Source organism: Felis catus, chromosome A1, assembly GCF_018350175.1.
Source record: "Felis catus isolate Fca126 chromosome A1, F.catus_Fca126_mat1.0, whole genome shotgun sequence".
In the NCBI taxonomy this organism is placed as follows: domain Eukaryota; kingdom Metazoa; phylum Chordata; class Mammalia; order Carnivora; family Felidae; genus Felis; species Felis catus.
In genome coordinates, this window is record NC_058368.1 from 65,556,854 (window position 1) to 65,572,027 (window position 15,174).

At 39.3% G+C, this 15,174-nt stretch overlaps 1 protein-coding gene across 2 annotated transcripts in view; it reads left to right on the forward strand.

Moving 5' to 3' along the window:
• Positions 1 to 15,174, forward strand: part of GPC6 (glypican 6) — a 1,119,966-nt gene that overhangs the window by 247,269 nt on the left and 857,523 nt on the right. The gene's annotated exons all lie outside the window — the stretch shown is intronic.

Sequence of the window (15,174 nt, forward strand, 5' to 3'; positions counted from 1 at the left end):
TAGCTGCATATTGCCTACATGAAGCTATAATCCTCTGTCAGTGGCATGGAATGATTTTCACAGTGACTGGATTTATGTCACAAAGGGAGGATTAAGAGTTCAGGTGGAGACTGAGCCACAGGAGCCAGATAAATATTGAAAAATGGTCTGTTTTCATGCAAATGTGCAGGTAATAATGAGAGAGGAGACTACATATAGAAAATATGACTTCGATCAAAATATTTGAAAATGTAAGATTATCATTCTAAAATTGTATCATCTTTTTTCTGTGTAATGTTTCATTCCTGCTTTGTTCCTCCTGAAAAATCCCCAGAGACATAACAAAACCCCCTTTGTGGTTATGATTACCAATTATGGTTCATGGTATATAGTCACTGGCTTCCTCCTTGTCTCTTTTGGGTGGAATATCTACACTTTCTTCTTTTAGAACTAAAAATGCCATGGCCATTGTTCAGTTGTCAAACGTGGACTGTTGTATAAGAGATCTGGTATCCAAGGTCTGGATGACCTATGGGCATGTCCATACTGAAAATCCTACTGAACTCGTACAGCTTTTATTTTAAAGTACACACAAAGAATTTTACCTCTATCACCAAATAAAATGCATTCTCTGCCACATTTCTGAGAAAATTGCTGATTTATTCATTCCAGTCTTCCTCTTCGTTTTCAAACAGAAAGGAAATTTTTAGAGTATCTACTCTGATAATAAGGCAACTAGAAGTTAACAATCATGTGATCTTAATATTTTCTCTTGCTGTGTACACAATAAATAAATATAGCTGGTATTTTTAATTATTGATATTATGTTACTAAGATTTTAATCCTTTGTTTGGAATGCTTAGCACGGAAAAGAATTTCCAGTGTCTATTAATGCAATTTTTTGTGTTCATGGAATAAGATACAAATATGTATATTTGATGTTTGAGCTTAATGCTTAAGCTTCCAGTCACCATTGCTGCTTTTTGTTATTCTGTTCCTATTATAAATGCAGGATGTAAATCCCAAAATATTTGGAGGGAAGAGCTACTGATAATGTATTGATCTTTAGTGATCAATTTAGTAGAGGCTTTAGTGACTTAAAAGATTACTTCTGTATCGAAATGGTTAAGAGGTATTTTACTCTGATGATTAGCATCAATTAATAATAATTATTATTCTTTCTCAAATTTTTTTTTTCAGTATTTACTTTTTTAGAGAGAGAGACAGAGGCAGAGTGCGAGTGGGTGAGAGGCAGAGAGAGGGAGACACAGAATCTGAAACAGGCTCGAGGCTCCAAGCTGTCAGCACAGAGCCCAACACAGGGCCAAAAATCATGAACTATGAGATCATGACCTAAGCCGAAGTCTGACGCTTAACCCACTGAGCCATGCAGGCACCCCAATAATCATTACTCTTATAATGACTATTCAAGTAATAGTAACAAGTAATAGTTGTTAGTTTCAGTTCTCTTTGGCATTCATTAAGTTTGGTGAATGGTGTGTATATTCCTTCACCATTTCAAAAATATGTGCCAATGTGGCATTGTTTAAGTTCTTAAGCAAGCATTTGACTTTTGAAAGAGCCATGTTTTTGTTTGTTTACTAATTGCACTGCTTTTGGAGTTAGCTTGGTCATTCTGTAATTGTTCTTCAGATAATGCAGGACTCCGTATTTAATTTGCCCCTGCTATCTGTGACCATGAACTACAATTTCGATCATTTGTCACTCTGAACATCTCCCTGTGTAAATTTGCCAGGGCGTTCACTTTGCAACCGCCACTCTTATTTGAGGCTGATGGCTTCTTATTTAAATTCTTTAAAGTCACGTAATATGGGAACAAACCAGTTACTGTAGCTGTTTTCTAAATGAGCAAGAAATGGGAGAAGGTGGGCAAAACTAAACTGCAATGAGACTTTATTCCTTAAGAATTCAGATATATTTTAAAAGGGTGACTATCTCCAGGTTGACCTGAACTTTTACAAGTCCCTCTGCACATGTGCAGAGGAAATGTTGTTTTATTTTATGGGACTGATAACACTAAGGAGGTGCACAGTCTTGAAAGAGCCACCTGAATCGTGAAGGAAGGAGCCAGAAGGGAGTCTGGATTATGTTCAATGGAATTTTATGGCATCAGTTGTTTTCTTCCTAATAGATAGATATGGTCCAGTTTTTTTGTTTTTTTTTTTTCTCTCCCCTTGTCTCCCTAATTACTACACAGCTTGTTTAACTGAATGGCTTTCTTGCCTGGCTGGCCCATTAGGCCAGCTTTACTTAGACATGGTGTACATGTGATGAACCTGACTAGTATCAACGAACAAATAAAATGCATCTCAACTGTTCTCCTTAAGCTTGTGGCAGCTATAAATTGTCTAAAAACCCAAACTGTTTATACTTCTGGTAGTTTTAGTCCACAGACTGTGTTCCTATTATGATGAACAGTATAGTTGAGAGAAACAGTGTTGGAGAGCACCAGTTTGTAAGTCTCCAGCCTGATCTCCAGGGCCAGGTCTACGTTGCTTTTAAACTCAGTGACATTATTGTTAGATGAGCATTTATGGATCCGTTCTCGTTCCTCTGGAACCCAGAACCCTCAGGCCGCTGCCACCCATCAGGGTAGCTCAGGGCCTTGGCCCCTTTGCAGCCACCTGGTTACAGCGCCCTTTGCAGTATTTCCCCACCATCCCTTCTACTCTTAATGCATCATGACCTGTTAAAGTTCCAACCTTGAAATAGTTGCTAAAATACATTTATGCTAATTTTGTTAAATTAGAGAATATTACCAGGGCATGATAATCTAATGTGCCCCTTCCCCCAACTTATTTTACTGAATTCATCCCTTCATTGCTTCACAATTGGAAGTACTGACATAGAAAATGCTGGTGCTGGGGCGCCTGGGTGGCGCAGTCGGTTAAGCGTCCGACTTCAGCCAGGTCACGATCTCACCGTCCGTGAGTTCGAGCCCCGCGTCAGGCTCTGGGCTGATGGCTCAGAGCCTGGAGCCTGTTTCCGATTCTGCATCTCCCTGTCTCTCTGCCCCTCCCCCGTTCATGCTCTGTCTCTCTCTGTCCCAAAAATAAATAAAAACGTTGAAAAAAAAATTAAAAAAAAAAAGAAAATGCTGGTGCCATGAGAATTTTAGGGCTCCTTTGCCCTCATTTTTAAACACTTTCTTATAACCATGGTGAAGTTCTTGTAAGACTCCAAACTAACCTTTTCTTTCTTGCCCCCTGGTCTTTGTGTAAGCTGCTACCTTGTTTGAAATGCCTCTTGACTTCCCTGGTTGTTTTCTACTCACACATCAAGATATATTAAATTGGCCTTTTATAGAAAGATTTTTTTAAACAGTGTTTCCCCAACCCCTTCAACCCATTCTGTACAATTTATAGCATTCTATGTATCTCTTAACATTATCCCACTTCATTTAAAAAAGTGATACCTACCTTTTTTTTTTTTTTTTTTTTTTTTTTTTTGCTTTCCCTCAGTGGATTATATCCTTTTGGGTGGCAAAAACTGTGCCTTAGTCAACGATGTGTCCCTTTGGTGATGAGCCCATGTATGATAAAGAAGAGGCATTTCATTAAAATCTGTTGATCAGTGAACACTCACTCAAAAATTGGAAGAGTAGAAAAAAGGCAGAAGTCTTGAGCTGGAAATAAAAACCAGTTATTCTTAACAAGAAAAGTAACAATATTGCTTAATTATAAACCAAAAGAAAATAACTACGCTCCTACTAAATGCAACTCGTGTGGTTTTCTGTACAGTATTTAATTTATTTCTCAGACAACTTGAGGAAGCTGCGGATCAGAGAAGTAAAGTTATTTGTTGAGATTCATATAACTGGTAAATACACAGCCAGGGCACAAAGCCCAGTTGTGTCTACCCTAATCCAGTTTTCTTTCGTTACACTATGAATCTGTACCTCTCTGTGTGGGAAATGAATCATGATGGTTAATTAGCTTAACAAAATAATGGACCAGTGTCATAATGTGTTTTGTTGCTCTAGCTTATTTCAAGACACATTTGATGGAAAGGGATTTGAAAGGAATCCAAAGGGAGTTGAGCTGGAATTAAGATTTCACTAAAAGGAGCTATAATTTTCATAACATTTTACAGTGATACAATTAATACAGTAGCATACTAGCTAGCTACCATTTCATATTAGCTGTGGCCTAGAAAACCCTTTGGCCTTTACTCAACCTCTTTATATGTCGTAGTTATGTTCTATAAAGTATCCTTGCACCCGGATCAGTGGACACTGAACTTCTGCCCTGGGGGACATGCAGGTTAGGTTCTGAGCCTCTGCTCTCAACATTTCATCAACTGTCAATGTATAACCTTTTTATTTGTTTATAAATACATATTTGATTTATTAACACCGAACTCACGGTCTACAGCACAATAACTCAGCTGTGAATGAAGCTTATCTAACACACGTGATTTCCCAGTAAGGCACATCAAGCCTTCCTACTCTAGGGACACCAGACATCAGCACCCCAACACAGCACTTGAGGGCCATGTTAAACAGCCAGATCACCAACAAAAAGCACAAAAGTGCAAAAAAGAAAATCAAAAAGGTGGCACTAAATAGGACACTACAGGTCACTTGTTTATGTCATGAGAGCTAAAACAAGGTAGAGAGTTGCCTTGTACGAGGTCAGCTGGAAACAGGAATGTGTGGTGACTCAAAACTTTGCCGCTCTGTGCATGTGTGTGAGTGACTGTAAGTGTGGTGGGCACTGATTTTGTGGTTACAAATAAATGTTCGCAATTACACAAATTCACAAAAGCAGAATCTGCATCCGATGAGGATTGGCTGCGTTTCCATTATAAAATAGCCCCGTTATTCCTGTTCCTGAAATTTGCACCTTGTGGTTACTCTCCTTTATCTCATTGTCCTTTTCCTGTTGTTACTGGGTACACTTACTGTCCAGGCTATTTCCTGTAGCTAGTAGGCCTCGCTGGAGGCAGTTTGTTTAGATAGGAGAAACCTGTCTATTGCTTGTTTGCATGGCTCCAAGCCCACGGGCCAGGGCCTGGAGAGATCTGCAGTAATGGTGTTAGGTAAAGGTTGGGAGCTCTCAGTTAAGCCTACAGAATATATTCTATAAGGAGTTCATTCGTCTTGAAGATTCTCAAAATTTGTTATGTTGTGTAGTTGGTAGATGGTTTTAAAGACTTTCAGCTAGCCAATAAAAAATCATATATTTTCTCTTGGGAAATATTGCACTTATCTTATTCCAGTAGGATTTATTCCCATAGGAAAAACTGAGAGTTCACTAAGTAGGTAGCTATTAGGAGATTGCTCAAAGCATCATGAAACTGGCACATCCAGAAGCAAGGAAGAGGTAAACGATGACTTTTCTATACGAGGCCAGCTTCCCCATGCACACTCTCATTCCCCTATGGGAAGGTTAGACATTTCTGGAGGCTACAATAGCTTTTCCAGGCCACCAGTGCATCTTTTAAGCTTTAATTTTTGAAATGGTACCCTAGAGATCTTATAATTGAGGCTCTAAGCAGACAATTAATGGTTCTATAACCCATTTATAAGGATGGTGGTTTCTATTTAAATACCCTGGCTCTAAATTTCTTTCCATTCACACTATAGTAAATGTGATTTTAGAAGCCTAGAGTGTGTTCAGGACTCCAAACTAGGGCTGGAGCGTTTATATCCCTCTGTGTGAAGTATCCCTGAGAAGCATAAGAAGCCAGGTAGAAAGGTAGGAAACAGAAGTCCTAAGAGCAGCTCTGCCATTGTCTACTTGGAAGCCTTGACCAACCATCCTGGCTTTTTAGATTGATGTTGTAAGGGTCAGGTTACAGTCTCCTTCTCTTTCCTCATTTCCCCCCATTGATCGTTCCTTAATTTGGTGACAGTTTCTTTACTCCCTGTCACATATCAGACCTTAGGTACCATACCCAAATTTTCAAATCTTTTAGTCAAAGAAAGTGAACACCAGTTCCTCCTTTCCCTAAATACTGTAAGATACTTGGTATTATGATGAAACACCTTTGAAATAGCTATTTTAAAAATTCTGTAGCTCAACTCACTAAATACTTTATTCCAATGAGCAGCTTCAGTCAGTGGAACTTCAATATTACGAGAAATGACATAGATATGAAATAACTAAGTGTTACGGATCTCTATATTATGATTTGTTGATCTTTTTTCTTTTGGTTAGTCAGTTTTGACCAAGGCCAGTAGAGTCTAAGATATTCATTATATGAGCTGAATTAGTATTCTCAAAAGATTGTTTTTTCTGCTCTGACATGTGGAATATTTTTAGAACTATGTGTAAAAAAAAGATCACTTATCCTTTTTAGGGGGGATTGACCAAAATCTGAAATGTTTTTGTGTTTAATAAGCACACTGATTAAATCTCTTCTCTCTCCCAACTACTCTGTATATCACTGAGTATATGAAAAAATAATGTCCTCTGTAGGTTAAAAGTCCAAGTGATTTAGTTAGGAGATAGCAAACTTGAGAAATATAGTAGTCGTTCATTTGACAAATATGAATTGAGTGGCTTCTATGTTTTATGCACTGTTCTAACAAGCTAGGGATATAGCTTCTGGACTCATAGGCTTATATTCTAGGAGGGGGAGAGAGAAAATAAACCAATTAAATGAGTCATATAGAATTGCAAGCTGGTGATAAAGAGTATGGGAAGAAATAAGCAGCATAGGAGAATAAAGAGTGATGGGGAGTGTGATTTTTTTTTTGAGAGAGAGAGTGTGTGAGCAGGGTAGACAGGGGGAGAGAGAGAATCTCAAGCAGACACCACCCTCAGTGTGGAGCTTGACACAGGGCTTGATCCCACGACCCTGGGATCATGACCCGAACTAAAATCAACAGTCAGATGATCAACCAACTGAGCCACCGAGGCACCCCTGAAGGTGTAATTCTAGAAGGAATAGTCAAGAGTGGACAATATGACGTCAGTTGCCAATAGTACAATGGTGAACAGTACAGAACACAGAAGTAGGAACTGCCTGGGAATAGGGACATATGGTTGTTATTTACACTTGGGTGGTCAGGGAAGGCCTGACCAATGGGTGACGTGTCAATAAAAAACACGGGGAAGTGGAAAGCAAGTCTTTCAGTCAGTATCCAGAGAAGAGTGTTTCTGGCAACGGGCGAATATGGTGCCCAGGGTGGGTGGGAATATGCCTAGCATGGTGAAGCCAGGGTGGGGAGGCTTTGGGATGGCCAAAGGAAATAGAGAGGCTGGCTTGATACAAGATGAAGTCTGAGGAAAAGCAGGGACTGGAATCACATTGAACCACAGAGGCTGGATTTTATTCTGAGACAGATGGAATGCCTTTGAAGTCTTGAGTGAAGGACAGAAATGATTTGGCTGCTGTGCTGAGATGTATTGTATGAAAAGTGTACAACTTTAGAGCCCCAGCAGAAGTGGCCAAGGGGTGGTGAGCAAACCTTTCTGAGGGTAGGGAAGAAGTATCTTCATAGACTTTGATGGGAATAGCAGAAGAAAGACATTACAGGTGGGGGTGGGGGTGGGTGGAATCTGGGCTAAAAGTTTTCAGCATAAAGCCTGAAGACTGGCCCCGGCCTGTGCTGAGGCTGGAGAATGTGTACGTTTGGGCCTCACTCTACTAATGTTGGGAGACCCTGAAGACTTGAAAGTGAAGGAGCTGCGTGGTCGCTTGTAGGAAGATGGCTTCACTAGCAAGATGGAGAATGAAAGATAACAGAGCAAAACCTCGGGAGCAGGAGGGAGGCAGGGGTCCCGGCGCACTTAGCCCATGCCGGATGGAGTGGACAGAAGAGGTGGGTGCATTTGGAAGGTGTATATTGGTCCAAGTCATTTGAGTCAGACCTTAAGACTAAAAGAACATGCTGTGAGTTCATTGGAACGGCATACCTTTACAGGTGGAAAAACATTAGTGGCTGTTATTTACCAGGCACCAAATCTTGGACTGACATGTTAAAAGTGGCTCCCAAAAATGAAGTATATTTTTCATTTAGCACAAATACCAGATGAATATACTGTAGTTGTCATTAAAACTATGAGAGCTGGGTTACTGTTGCCTCTCCAAATAATATACCGTGGTTAACATGGACCCACACACTGGTCTGCTGATTTTTTTTTAAAAGTTTATATATTTATTTTGAGAGAGACAGACAGCTTGAATGGGCTGGGGAAGAGAGAGAGGGAGACAGAGAATGCCAAGCCTGCTCCACACCGTCAGCACAGGGCCTGATGCGAGGTTTGAACCCACAAAACCGTGAGATCATGACCTGAGCTGACCCGAGTCGTACGGTTAACCGACCGAGCCACCCAGGTGCCCCTGCTGATGTTTTTCTTGAACAAAAATGCCACTGAGTACAAAAGAAAGAGCGAACCTTCATTTAACTCAGTGCGCGATCAGAGAGCCAGCCCATTGTGAAAGTCTAGAACAAAGCACAAGTAAACATAATGCCTTCCATTGATCCATTAGCATGCTCAGGAAGAGAATTGCTTATTCACAACGATTATTATTTTCTCAATGCTTCTGTCTAAATATCTTCGGAAATACCAAGACAACTTGCCTGAAACGTGTCCCTGTTGTGCTTCAGAGGCACCTTTGGAGTAAAGGTTTAGCGCCATTTATTCAGTGTCGTTTGAACAGCAAAAGGAGTGAAAGACACACAGGTGCTTGTCATTGAGAAAAAAAGAACTCTCAAATATTCATGAAAGGCCTGCTATTGCATTTTAATTTGCTGTAGGAAATTGCCTACTTTGTGAGTCATTTTTGCTTCGCATAATAGTTCCGTCAGCTCAGTTTGGTTTCTGATTCTTAGGAGCCTGTGCAGATGCAGATTTCTCAGATTACCCAGTACACATATTTTTCTGTTGAATCATAAATTGAATTCTTTTCATGAGAAGGTAATTTATACTTTAAGGCATGTTTTTGTTAATAAGCCACGTATGTTTCTTTTGGTTCTCCTGAAATTAAAAAAAAATTGTGTATGTATATATTTTTGGCTCCCCTCAAACCTATTTTGGCATAATTTTGGTTAGGAGAAAGAAGAACACGCTAGTTATTTCTGAGGTTATGTGGTTACCGTAAGTGGATCAATTTTAGGAGGAAATTAAATTTGTAGCTAAATGGTTAGGTTGTTTAAAAAAACTGGCGTTATCCAGATGTTAGACAATAACATGCTGGAAGGATTTCCTATACATGAGAAAAGCAGGTGTCTGTACTGTCAGACGTATATTATATATCTAAGAACAGTGAGCTACCTTTTCTAAGACGTGTTTGAAAATCAAATAAAAAAAAAAACACTATTGCAGTGCCACATGTCCATTTAACTCTAGTGGATTAGCTACATTAGATGCTCCTGGCTGATCTACATTAGATGCCAGGTGGACCTGATTTTGCTAGCTATTGTCCTTGGGAAAACTGAGCCATTGCTGTAGACAACATTCCAAATTTGCTTCCCTAGGGTAATGGTGGATCTTTTCTTTTCATTGGCTTTCCCCTGGATGTAGATTGTACTGGTAGTAAAGAGAGGCAAGATGAACACTTTTGCGTATTCACCTCCTCCTTTTAATTGAAGTTAAGCTTTTTGGTCTATAATTGGATCTCCTCAAGAGAACAGCTCTTGCCACCTACCCAAGTCCTCCGATGTCCCTGGGATTTAGAAACCAACTACATTTACCTTTGAGCTTTTGTCTTCTCTTCACCTCCTGCCTTCCTTCCATTGTATGATTGTAAAATGCGTATGTTCAACATAAATGTAGCTAAAGAAAATTGGTGTCCTTTGCTCTGAAAATTTCTTGCAATTTTATCATTGTCATCTCATAATGCTCTAATTCCAGGTTTTACTTCTGTGCCTGGTAATTAGTAAATGTTGGTGTTTACACAGTGAACCTTATGATGATCTGCTCTGCTGTGTTCATTAACAATGCAGCCAAGAGATTCAGAAGTAGAAGCCCAGATTTGGGCTTTAGGTAATTACTCAATAAGTCCTGCCCTCTGGTCATCTCTGAAGTCACTCCAAGAGCAGAGTTGTGGGGTTTGTCTGATGCTGGGCTCATCTGGTTAAACCTCTACTCCATGTAATCTTAATATTTTTCTAATCAGTCCTTCAATAAAGTCCTCCTATATGTTAAGAATCATCCTCACTGATGATTTTCCTAAGTATCAGACAAAATGACAAAAAGAGGGAATTAATCCTTTGCTGAGTAATGACACATTCATCTTGCAAGTGGTAACCACAGAGGCTTGGATTCTTTGAGCAGATTGGTCTACCAGAGATCTGTGTGTCAGGAGGAAAGCCATAGATACTCTGTGGGTTTAGAAAGATTTAAGTGCACTGAATCAATACAAAAAAGGGTCAACTATTGACTGTCTTAAGGTCTATTTCACCTTGTTTAAAGATGCTCCCAAAGCACAGTAAGGTCCATAACCACTCCATAACCTTGTTGACCAAGAGTAAAGAGACTCCAGATGTCTTAGGGCAAGAGCCTACAAGAATCCAGAAGCTACTTGATACAAGAAACTTTCAGGGCAGGGATGTGAACACATGATGAGTGTAATATATCTTTCCAGTGCATTTCATATCATAGATAGACCTATGCAGTGGTCATTAGAGCTGCTCACAAATGTATTGGTTGTCTTCTTTATGGGCACATGGTAGAATTTTATTTCACTGTTTCCTTTCTTAAGTTAGGTGTGGCTATGTGACATATTTCTCTATGAAATGTGAGTGGAAATGGAGGGTCTTGTTTCCAGATGGGAGTTTCAAGAGCCAGACTGTGATTTTGCCTTGAGAAGGGAACGAGCCAGCCTGAATTCTTGAGGGAATATGAAGGGCAGAGCTCCCTACCAGCCTGCACTGGACATAATCTTAGTGAGATGTAAACCTTTGGGGCTGTTTGTGATCTGAAAATGACATCGGTCATCCTGACTATTACCATATTCTATAGCTTGTTAAAATTGTATAAAATAACACGTTACCAAAGAATGATCAATTTTATTTTTACAGTACATTTAATAAACATGTATCCAGTGACTTCTTTTGGAGATGAATTGCAGTTTGCGTCTGCCTCTATTAATAGCTGGCTTCAGAACCTTGGGCAAATTATTTGAACTTTTTGAGCCTTAAATGTCTTTAGTTGCAAATGAGGGCAATACCGCTTACATAATAGGTTTTTTCCGAGGATGAAATGGTTAATTGTATATAATTCACCAAGCAAAATGAACATGCAAAATATGTTTATTCTTACCCTTCCCCCTGTTAAATACTGCCTAGTGAGAGTTTGAGGTGTCATGTGAAGTATCTTATAGGAGTATCTTGCCCTCAAGTATCTTATAGGAGAGAATATAGATACAAATAACCCCACATGTAATACAGTGTAAAACTCACTACTTAGGAAGCACAAAAGTATTCCCTGATGATGATCTACTGTAGAAAAACCATACAAAAATCACCACAAGCTGGAAACATCCATACAAAAATACGAAAGAAAGAAAGAAAGAAAGAAAGAAAGAAAGAAAGAAAGAAAGAAAAGAAGGGAAATACTGAGCAGCAGAACTCAGTGTTAAGTCAGTAAGTCATTTTCTACAGAAATCCCAAGCTATTTCTTTTTAGCTGGTTCCATCAAAATCCATCTGGGGATCAACAGTTTTACTTACATTCAACGTTTCAACTTTCAGCTTACTTTCAACGTTGGTAAAAGCCCTTTTAGAACTTTGTTACTATAGAAGCTTGCCATGTGAAAAATTCATCAGCAGTGGGTTTGAAATCTTAAAGGTGTTATGTCTTTTAGAAGAGTGGCCAGCCCAGCAGTATCCAGAGTAGACTGAAGGTTTCACATCAAAGGAGAAATCTGCACAGCTCTGATGTTGTCAACCCTCTCCACATGCACGGTTTTCCACACTGCACCCATTTTTTCATGTTTCATTAGCAGCCTTATGTCTTATCCTTCACATCAAATGCTAGAGCAAGGACCCTAGTAATGAAGTCACTGAGCTCACCCTATTCATCGGATCTGGTTGTGGAGTCAAGACATTCTGGAGTGTGCAGGGAGAGGCTCTCCAGACAGTAAAGTTCTTACGTTGCCAAATTACCAGGACCATTTGGTCAGAAGTGAGCATGGGTAATTGGAAACATCCTGAATACATTTTCTAAAGGACAATTACAGTTTGTCAACACCAGTAAAAGGTTTCTGGGGGAAAAAAAACCTAGAAAACAGCAGGAGAAACTGGTTTCGGGGGCAAAAAGTTATAAAAGTAAGAAGAGAAGAATGCTTTCAGGATAGAACAACATGGGGATACACTATCATGCACAAATCGATGTGTATAAAGCCAAAAAGATGTTTATTTTGCAGTTTTATATTTCCTTATCCACTAAGAACAGCAGGTGGAGAGGAACATGAAATATGGAATGGAGATTTAGCTGCCTCTGGCCCCTTCTGAATCCTTAAATTATAAAGTCGCCTGCAGTGTGTGTAGTGGGTGGATAGGAATGGCTGTTAAAGAGGTTGGTAGATGGTTTTCCAGAAGTCTCATTGGAATAGGAGGGTCATGGCCATCAGTAGATCAATCAGGACATATGTCGTGGGGCCAAAGCCAACCATTAGTACAAGGAGACTTTTGAATAAATCTCCTATACCGGGCAGTGCAGAACTCTCCCACACTTGCAAAGGGAAATGTGGATTTTAAATGAAAATCACTTTGAGCTCACCTGTTGTTATTTTTGGCTGCATTCATAGGCAGAGAGAATTACTATGTAGTATTGTCACCAAACTCCAAAGGGAAACATGAGCTTTAATAAGGCAGCAAAAATCACCTGCTACTTCTCCTACTGTACTTCATATCTTAGAAACATCTTCTTTCATCACAAGGTTGATGGAGTATCTAAAAAAGACTGGATATAGTCTTTGGAGGAATAAAATGTAAGATAATGAATTATTTCTTGCTTCACATTTAATTTCCATGGCACTTTGAAAGCAATGTGTTTTCAAGGCTAACTCTCCTTTCAGGCAACTTGATGATAAGATGTACTAAATTTTCATATCCTCAACTTGAAAAAATTAATCTCTTTTAGATTGTAATTGCTTTGGATTTAATCTTAAAGTTTATGACTGTAATTTTCAGATGATGTGAATCACTCTGTGGAGGTTTTGTTAGTCATTTGTTTGGAATTAGATTTTTTCCATTTGCCGTAATTAATTCATTCACATTTGGTACTCTTTGCATTTTTATGTTCTTTATATTTTATTTTGGGGAATTAATTTGGAGAAAAATTAACTCCAACTAGACTTTGATGGTGGCTGTTATTTTTTAGTCGTACCAGCCCAGAGTTGCATTTAAAAAATAACTATTTCCGGGGTACCTGGTGGCTCAGTCAGTTGAGCGTACAACTTCAGCTCAGGTCATGATCTCGTGGTTCGTGAGATCAAGCCCCACAAGGGGCTTGCTGCTGTCAGCACAGAGCCTGCTGCAGATCCTCTGTTCCCCTCTCTCTGCCCCTCCCCCACTTGTGCTCTCTCAAAAATAAACATTTAAAAAATATATTTCATACTTTTGTTCCAACCATCAACATACCGTGAGTTTTCACCTGTCTCTGTACTTGAACAAGAGTTCTTGATAACTCTGATGAGTGGTAAGCACCTTTCTTTGGGTAGAGTGATAAGGAGTAACATGAAAAACATCTTAAAGTTAGGTAAGCTCTGTCTTTAAACCAGACGCAAGTCAGCAATTTTAATCTACTTAATGCATTTCAGTGGATGTTTTTGTGTTTCAGCAAATTCCCCTCTTTCCTAATTTTAGTTTTCAATAATACTCAGGGATTCAGTTGAAGGGTACTTTTATTTTGCTATTATTCTTTCCCCCATCTTTATTGATGTATAATTAACACATAAGAAGGGTATTATTTAAGGTGTATGATATAATGGTTTGATATAGGTATACATTGTGAAATGATTACCACAATCAAGCTAATTAACACGGCCATCACCTCGCATAGTAACCTGTGTGTGTGTGTCGGGGGGGAGGGTACCCCATAGAGAGAGAGATCTGGCAAAAGTGTAAGATACCTGTTACAGCCAGGTGGTAAATTCATGGAGTTTTGAATGTCAGATTCTTTCGTTTACTGAACAGTTTTAAAGTCTGTCTGGGATACCAAGACTCTTTTAAGGGAGTCCAAAGATACAGGAGCCAATAGAGATTTCTGTCTGTGAGAGGGAAAATGGTAGTGGTTAGATGCTGCTTCCTCTCTGAAGACCTCCCAAGATGGAGTTTTTGTCATTACTTTGTATCTCTTTTGGAGGCTTCCTGGCTTCTTTATCTCCTTTATGTGCCTGCTTCCAATGTATACCTATGTATGCACTTTCTCTTGAGCATAGATTGACCATCCTCTAGACCTGTTGTCTCTCCTTCCCTCTCCTCTGCGTTTCCAATCTCTTGGTGGCACCACTGCTGTCCCCATTAAGGAAACCCCACCACCAACTTGGACATCTCTTTCCCCCTTGCCTAACTTCTTTTTTTTTTTAATTTTTTTTTTAATGTTTATTTATTTTTGAGACCCCTTGCCTAACTTCTTGAAAAGAGACCCATTGGCATCCTGACTGGGGCACCATCTAATATTTAAAATATGTATCACTGGACAGTTCCCAGCAATTACCTTAGTAAGCATTGAGTTTCCTCACAGTGAGCTGCAAAATAATGCTGGCAGATGGGAAGTCACACTCACCTTGGGACTCTGTTGGGCTTTTAGTTAAGTTTCTTTGAGCCTCAGTTTCCTCTTCTGCAAGTGGGGAATATAATAGGGCCTTTCACACAGAGTCTCAAAGAATCTAACTGGGATGCTTAAACAAGATGAAAGAGGTTATAATACTTTGTTTTCCAAGTAGTAGTATAAATTATATTTATTATTAAGGATTGTGTTGATTAGTAATGAAGTATGAGACATTATTATAAAATAAGCATATTTTTATGCCTACCAAGAGGTTGGCAAACAACGCCCAGTGAGCTGAACCCAAACCTGATCCCTGTTTTAGTAATAAAGCTTTACTAGAACATACCTGTACCCATTTGCTCGTAGATTGTGATTTGTTCACTCAGGCTGCATGGCAGAGTCTAGTAATTGTGATAGGGACCTTATGTACCACAAAGCCTAAAATATTTACTATATGTCCTTTTGCCAACAGTTTGCCGACCTCTGCCTAAGACAACTACCAA